The sequence below is a fragment of the Lithobates pipiens genome, unplaced genomic scaffold (assembly GCF_037356315.1).
Source record: "Lithobates pipiens isolate NorthernLeopardFrog02 unplaced genomic scaffold, aLitPip1_a1.2 Scaffold_8, whole genome shotgun sequence".
NCBI classification, from domain to species: Eukaryota; Metazoa; Chordata; class Amphibia; order Anura; family Ranidae; genus Lithobates; species Lithobates pipiens.
The window spans coordinates 506,737,332-506,745,999 of record NW_027507903.1 but is presented as its reverse complement, the minus strand read 5'-3'; positions in this window follow the sequence as shown (position 1 = coordinate 506,745,999).

Here is an 8,668-nt window from a genome sequence, read left to right as displayed (position 1 = left end):
CAAGATTATTCCGTGTAGTTCTGGGCTGATTCCTCACCGTTCTCATAATCATTGAATTTCCAAGAGGTGAGATCTTGCATGGAGCCCCAGACCGAGGGAGATTGACAGTTATTTTCTGTAACTGTTGTCACCCTCTCATCAGGCTGACTGGGGATGATCTTGTAGCCCATTCCAGCCTTGTGTAGGTCTACAATCTTGCCCCTGACATCCTTGTACAGCTCTTTGGTCTTTTGCCATGGTGGAGAGATTGGAATCTGATCGATTGATTGCTTCTGTGGACAGGTGTTTTTTTATACAGGTAACAAGCTGAGATAACAAGCACTCTCTTTAAGAGAGTGCTCCTAATCTCAGCTTGTTGCCTGTATAAAAGACACCCGGGAGTCAGAAATCTTGCTGATTGATAAGGGATTAAATACTTATTTCACTCATTAAAATGCAAATCAATTTATAACTTTTTTGAAATGTGTTTTTCTGGATATTTTTGTTTTTATTCTATCTCTCACTGTTAAAAAAAAAAAAAAAAACTGCCATTAAAAATATAGACTGGTCATTTCTTTGTCAGTGGGCAAATGTGCAAAATCAGCAGGGGAGCAAATACTATTTTCCCTCACTGTACCTTAAAACTAAGCCCTCCAGTGATGGGTTGTCCCCGTTGACAGGGCTTCCATCTTCCCCCAGTCTTCCTTCCAGGTTCGTGGGCTTTGGGCCTTTGATTGGCTGAGCTGCCATGACGTCACTCCCACACATGCACACAGGAGTCACTGTTTATGGCACAGAGCTCAGAAGGAATGGCATGGGTAAGCCGTTCCTTCAGAGCGCATGTGCTGGTGACGTCCCCGGCTGCTACACAAGTATATATCCCCTCAACAGTGCATGTTTAGGAGATATTTACAGTACCTACAGCTCAGCCTTATTATTGGCATACCTGTAGGTAAAACATTAACAAATGGACTTTTCTACCACTTAAAGTCAAATGCAGATTTTTTTGTAAGCACTTCGTTTTCCATTTTGAACACAGCGGAGTGCATTCCATTAGAAAACACAGCCATACCTTGATGTCTCTGTACCTGCAGTGGGGGTGTGCAGTATATATGATACACACTATTAATACACCTGGCCAAGGACCATCAGGTGAAAAAATTGCTGGTCATTGGCGGTTAAATTGCAATATTTATACTATACACAGCTGGGTGATAGGATGAGGAGTTTGTATTCAACAGCTTGTGTGCTACTTTTGTCTGTATTTGAGCAAGCAACTAAAACTGGCACCTATTATTAAAACTGAAAGTAGGACTGTCTGTGCTGTCCCTAGCAACCTTTATAATCATTATCCTTCTTTTCTAAACAGCACTGTACTTTAAAGCCCAGGCTGCTTTTAAATATTCCCATGCAGTGCCCAACCCCCCTCCCCCCACACACTGCATGAGTTAAAGGGTAACTCCACTTTCATGGGGAAAAAATAGCAAATAAAAATAATAATAATATAGCTATGAATTGTGATTCAAGTCATATTGTAATTCAATTTTATTAAAAAATACCTTTCCTTTTCAGTCTGCAGCCCTGTTATTTTCTGTAAAATGCGATGCAGTGTGGCTACTTGAAGGTGTTATGCACACAAGCTGGTATACAGAACGCCCCCTCCCCCCCGGAAAAACGTAATTTCCTGCTTGCGTGATTTGGCTTACTGATTTTCCCAGAAGTCTGCACTAAGATACAAATCATATTTTGAGCATCCCCTGCAACAAGAGTTATCATTTTTTGGATACTCCCAAAGGGAAATCACATCTAAAGGGATGCGGATGCTGCCAATTTCCTCACTAGAGCCCTGCAGGTGCAATAGCTGAGATAAAACCACTCCCATACAGATTCACTCTACATATGGACACAGACAAACAGTTATTTCTCTAGAATAACAAAATGCAGGAATTTGAAGCAAAGTTTGTTCAAATTCCTGAAATGTACAGAGATCACCCAGAGGCATGGACGTCGGCAAGGGGTGGCAAATGCCCTCCCGGGAATCAGAGATTGGATCAGCACTTACATCATTCCGGCAATGGCAGGCCGGGCCGGGGGGCAGGGTGGAACCCCCCCAACAGGCAGCCTACCTTATATTCAAAACGGCCGCCCGCTGCCTGTCTGCTATATATTTTTTTCATGTGGAGGGTAGAAGTTGGCTGCAGCGGCTTTGCATTCCAAGAGGCCATGCAAGGACCTGCTGACCTGCCATCAGCATCCATGAGGTGAGAGAGAGACCCAGACCCTATCACCCCCAGCTGACCACCACATCCCATTCCCCCTCCTCCCTCCCCCCTCATACATCCCACTTGCCCTGCCCACCACCCAATAACCTCAAAATAGGAAATAGCCCTCAACACTCTCTGGCTGTCAGGTCCTGTGCTGGCCACAGCCTGTGAGCAGTGGCGTCGGAAAGGGCTATAGCCCTGAGTGGGCACCCAAAAACCTCAGTTTCTTGGTATTACTAATAACCATTATTAGCCCCGAGTCACCCTGACCATCTCCTGTACAATATCTGTAGTCTCTGACCCTTTCCTGTACTATGTCTGCAGTCTCTGTTACTATATATCAATGGTTACATGTCCTTTGGAGGAATGCAGCCATCTCTATATCTAACATGATTTAGAGGGCTTTCACACTGCGCATAGCGTCGGCACTTTACCGTCAGATTTGCGGCGCATTTCGGCCGCTAGTGGGTCGCATTTACCCCTCGCTAGTGGCCGAGAAAGGGTTAAAACCGCCTGCAATACGCCGCAGTAGCAAGTTACATTCTGTCGGTGTGGTTCGGAGGTAAATCACGACTCTTCCCTCACCCTCTGTCAAAAAAAAAAAACAGACCCACAAAAGTGCCATTTTTTGTTTCCCCCCTCAAACATAAGAACTCCCTCAGCCAACCGACCCCCCCCCCCCCCCCCAACTTGTCTACTCTTCAAATTCTGCTTCGGAAAATTCGTACAGAAACCAAGTCACTACCTCTTCCTTTATTCGCAGTAGTAGGACTTAAATTAAATTGGAGCAAAAGCTCTATTTTTTTTCCCCTTATCTCAGTCCGCCTCCTCTTCCAACGTATTCTGCGAGTCCACCCACCAAAACCATACCTTCCTAAACTTCTTGGGAGCCCCTCTAGCTTCGTACATCATTTTATACATCAGCATGTCAGTATTAATTATTTTTATCTACATCCCCAACGTCAGCAGTTCGTCGTGTATCCACCGACTGGCAATGAGTTTCCATACTCCAAAAAACAGGATTCTCAGAAATAGTTTTGTATACGTGTTGATCTCCTCTTGGTCGAAGACACCAAGAAGGCATCGCAAGGGTGAGCAAATGTTAGGTAAGTTAAACTGGTCCGAGATAAAAGTGTTTACTTGCGACCACATTGGTCTTATTCTATCACACTCCCAAACCATATGCATGAAAGTACCCTCTTTCCCTTTGCATTTGTGGCAAGTTGCAGTCTCCCTCCGCTGCATTCGGTAGAGTCTAGTTGGTGTATAGTACTGCTGATGTTGATAGCGGAACTGAATCCTCTTGTCCGTAGAGGAGATAACCGACACCAAATATGTGTCAACCACCTCCTGCCACATCTCCTCTGACAACTCTGGAACCACCCCTGCCCACCGAGCCAAAGCCTTAGAATTTGAGTACCTTATTCCCAGGCCCACTGCCCCATAGTACCTAGAGATTCGTTTAGCTGGGTCCGGGTGGAGCGTGTTAGCCTTAGTGCCAGGCAGCCACTAGGAATATAAGAGTGGAATTAGAGTTGTTTTTATCAAATGCCTGTCTGAACTATATTACGCTATGAGAAACACTTCTACTTCTTTCTTCTTGCTCATTACATACTTCATGGCAAGATGTGTCTGTGATTGAGAAAATACAGCAAAGCAGTGATTGGAGCTCATCAGTGGCGTCACTAGGGGGTGGCTTTTGGGGCTATAGCCCCGAATCTAGGGCCTATAGCCCCAAGTCTCTGCAGGGGTCCCCAAGGGGAGGGGAGGCTCTCTGGGGACCCTGATTTTGACCACTTAAGGACCGCCGTATTGCCATTGTACGTCATCACAATGGCACAGGCAGGCACAAGCACGTAGATGTACGTGCCTGCCTTCCAGCGGGTGGGAGGTCCGATCGGACCCCCTCCCGCTGGATACGGTGGTCCGGTTCGCTCCAGGAGCGATCCGTGATGAGGGGATGGCCGTTGGTTTCTGGCCACCCCCTCTGGATCGCTCCTGGCCAATGACAAGCTTCCTCCCACTGTGTATTGTTTACACAGGAAGGAGGAAGTGATGTCATTCTCCTCGGGGCGGTCTTTTTGACCGGACTGCGAGGAGAAGACTAAAAGTAAGTGCACCAAAACACTACACTGACACATAGGTACACATAGGTACACAACCCCCCCGATCCCCCCCCCCGATCGCCCCCCGATCCCCCCCCCCCGCCCCCCCCCCCAGTCACAGTGTCACTGATTGCATTGATCATTTCTTTACTGATCACTGCATTCAGTGTCAGTTGTAACAGTTAAAACTGTCAGGGCAGTTAGTGTTAGGTCCAGGGTAGCCCCCTATCACCCCCCAATAAAGATTTAACCCCCTGATTGCCCCTAGAGTTAACCCTTTCACCCCCTTTTGCCAGTGTCACTAAGCGATCATTTTTCTGATCGCTGCATCAGTGTCGCTACTGTCGCTAGGTAGCTAGTTATTTTTTTAGGTTCACCGCCAGGTTTTTATATCGCTAGGTACCCCGATATACTACCCAATAATGGTTTTAACCCCCTGATTGCCCCTAGTTAGCCCTTTCACCCCCTTTTGCCACTGTCACTAAGCGATCATTTTTCTGATCGCTGCATTAGTGTCGCTAGTGTCGCTAGGTAGCTAGTTTTTTTTTTAGGTTCACCGCCAGGTTTTTATAGCGTTAGGTACCCCCATATACTACCCAATAATGGTTTTAACCCCCTGATTGCCCCTAGTTAACCCTTTCACCAGCGATCACAGTATAAGTGTCACTGGTGACGCTGGTTAGCCAGTTAGTTATTTAGGTTCCCCGTCAGGTTTTTATATAGCGCCAGGGACCCCCATATACTACCTAATAAAAATTTGAACCCCCTGATTGCCCTTAGTTAACCCTTTCACCACTGATCACCGTATAAGTGTTACGGGTGACTCTGGTTAGTTTGCTTTTTATAGCATTGGGGCACCCACCATTTATTACCCAATAAAGGTTTAACCTCCTGATCACCCGGCGGGTGATATCAATTAGATTTTAGGGTCAGGGTCTGCGTCGCCCCAGGCAGCGCTAGGTTAGTGCCAGTACCGCTAACACCCACACGCAAAGCATAAACCTCCTGTAGTGGTATAGAATCTGAACAGATCAATATCTGATCTGATCAGATCTATACTAGCGTCCCCAGCAGTTCAGGGTTCCAAAAAAACGCATTGTTATCCTTATCAGCCCAGATACCTGCTAGCACCTGCGTTTTGTCCCTCTGCCCAGCCCACCCAAGTGCAGTATCAATCGATCACTGTCACTTACAAAACACTAAACACATAACTGCAGCGATCGCAGAGTCAGGCCTGATCCCTGCGATCGCTAACAGTTTTTTTGGTAGCATTTTATATTTAAATCCGGAAGGCAGTGCTTGGTTTTCGGGGTCCCGTACGTGGCTAGGCTCCCAAAAAGTCCCCCACATGTGGTATCCCCGTACTCGGGAGAAGCAGCAGAATTTATTTTGGGGTGTAATTTGGCTTATGCCCATAGCATGTGTGAGCAATATATCATTTAGTGACAACTTTGTGCAAAAAAAAAAAAAGTTTGTAATATTCCCGCAACTTGTGGCAAAATATAAAATATTCCATGGACTCAACATGCCTCTTAGTAAATAGCTTGGGGTGTCTACTTTCCAAAATGGGGTCATTTTGGGGGGTTTTATGCTATTTTGGCATTTTATGGCCTTCGAAACTGTGATAGGTAGTGAGGAGTGAAATCAAAAATTTGCACCCTTAGAAATCCTGAAGGTGGTGATTGGTTTTCGGGGTGCCGTGCGCGACTAGACTCCCAAAAAGTCCCACACATGTGGTATCCCCATACTCGGGAGAAGTAGCGAAATATATTTTGGGGTGCAATTCCACATATAACCATGGCATGTGTGAGCAATATATCATTTAGTGACAACTTTTTGTAAAAAAAAATGTATTTTTCTTTTTTGTCATTATTCAATCCCTTGGGACAAAAAAAAATATTCAATGGTCTCAACATGGCCCTCAGCAAATAGCTTGGGATGTCTACTTTCCAAAATGGGGTCATTTGGGGGGGTTTTGTGCCATCTTGGCATTTTATGGCCTTCAAAACTGTGATAGGTAGTGATAGGTTGTGAGGAGTAAAATAAAAAATGTATGCCCTTAGAAATCCTGAAGGCGGTGCTTGGATTTCGGGGTCCCGTACGTGGCTAGGCTCCCAAAAAGTCCCAGACATGTGGTATCCCTGTACTCAGGAGAAGCAGCAGAATGTATTTTGGGGTGTAATTTCACATATGCCCATAGCATGTGTGAGCAATATATCATTTAGTGACAACTTTGTGCAAAAAAAAAAAAAAAGTTTGTAATATTCCCACAACTTGTGGCAAAATATAAAATATTCCATGGACTCAACATGCCTCTCAGTAAATAGCTTGGGGTGTCTACTTTCCAAAATGGGGTCATTTTGGGGGGTTTTGTGCTATTTTCGCATTTTATGGCCTTCAAAACTGTGATAGGTAGTGAGGAGTGAAATCAAAAAGTTGCACCCTTAGAAATCCTGAAGGTGGTGATTGGTTTTTGGGGTGCCGTGCGCGACTAGACTCCCAAAAAGTCCCACACATGTGGTATCCCCATACTCGGGAGAAGTAGCAGAATATATTTTGATGTGCAATTCCACATATAACCATGGCATGTGTGAGCAATATATCATTTAGTGACAACTTTTTGTAAAACATTTTTTTTTTGTCATTATTCAATCCCTTAGGACAAAAAAAATAAATATTCAATGGGCTCAACATACCCATCAGCAATTTCCTTGGGGTGTCTACTTTCCAAAATGGGGTCATTTGGGGGGGGTTTGTACTGCCCTGCCATTTTAGCACCTCAAGAAATGAGATAGGCAGTCATAAATTAAAAGCTGTGTAAATTCCAGAAAATGTACTCTAGTTTGTAGACACTATAACTTTTGCGCAAACCAAAAAATATACGCTTATTGACATTTTTTTTACTAAAGACATGTGGCTGAATAAATTTTGCCCTCAATGTATGACTAAAATGTAGTTTATTCGATTTTTCTTATAACAAAAAGAAGAAAATATCTTTTTTTTTCAAAATTTTCGCTCTTTTTCCATTTATATTGCAAAACATAAAAATCGCAGAGGCAATCAAATACCATCAAAAGAAAGCTCTATTTGTCGGAAGAAAAGGACGCAAATTTCATTTGGGTGCAATATTGCATGACCGCGCAATTACCAGTTAAAGCAGCGCAGTGCGAAATTGGAAAAAGACCTCTGGTCCTTAAGGTGTTTATTGGTCCGGGGCTGTAGTGGTTAGGGGGGAGGCTCTCTGGGGACCCTAATGTAAGGGGGGCTTTCTGGGAACCCTGATGTAAATGCGGACTCTCTGGGGACCCTGGTGCAAAGGGGAGGCTCTCTGGGGACTCTGATGTAGGGGGGGCTCTCTGGGGGCCCTGATGTAAGTGAGGGCCCTCTGGGGACATACACACACACACACACACACACACATATATTACTGTATATACATGTGTATGCCCACCCAAGCGTATGACTTTCTTTACTACGCTGCTATGGGCTTTTGCCCCAGATCTTTTATAGACCTAGCAACGCCCCTGGAGCTCATTGAAAGGTTCACAATCTCAAACAGCAAATCTATATTGGTGAGATTGGTGAATGACTCACATTTTTTTTTTTTTTGTTTTCTTTGAACACTGGGTGTTTAATTGGTCTGCAAAGCCACCATATAAAAAGAACATTGCACAATTGTTACAATTCATGTTGGGTATATTATATTATTGATGCACTTTAATTGTATTTGAAGGTTTAATTTATTAACTTTGATAGTTACTATTCATGAAATTTGGTTTCACAATTTGTTTGTGCATATCTGCAATCATACACGTTGCACTTTAATTGTATATTAATGAATATCACTCATAGAATCATTTGTTAACAAGTCTTCATACACATTGTTGATTTGCACAAATATGTATCAGTCTATTTTGCATATTTGCACAGAAGATATATGATTACAAATATTAGCTTATTTTGCATATTTGCACAGAAGCTATATGATTACAAATATACTTAGAATTGTATTGAGGACTACATCCCATGCATGTATTGAGGACCTGAGCCAATCTTACTTATAGTTTTGGTCAGGAAATATAGATTACCGTATATACTCGAGTATAGGCCGACCCGAATATAAGCCGAGGCCCCCAATTTACCCCAAAAAAACTGGGAAACGTATTGACTCGTGTATAAGCCGAGGGTGAGACATGCCTGTCCATCCCTGTGTGTCCGTCCATCCCTGTGTGTCCGTCCATCCCTGTGTGTGTGTCCGTCCATCCCTGTGTGTGTGTCCGTCCATCCCTGTGTGTGTGTCCGTCCATCCCTGTGTGTGTG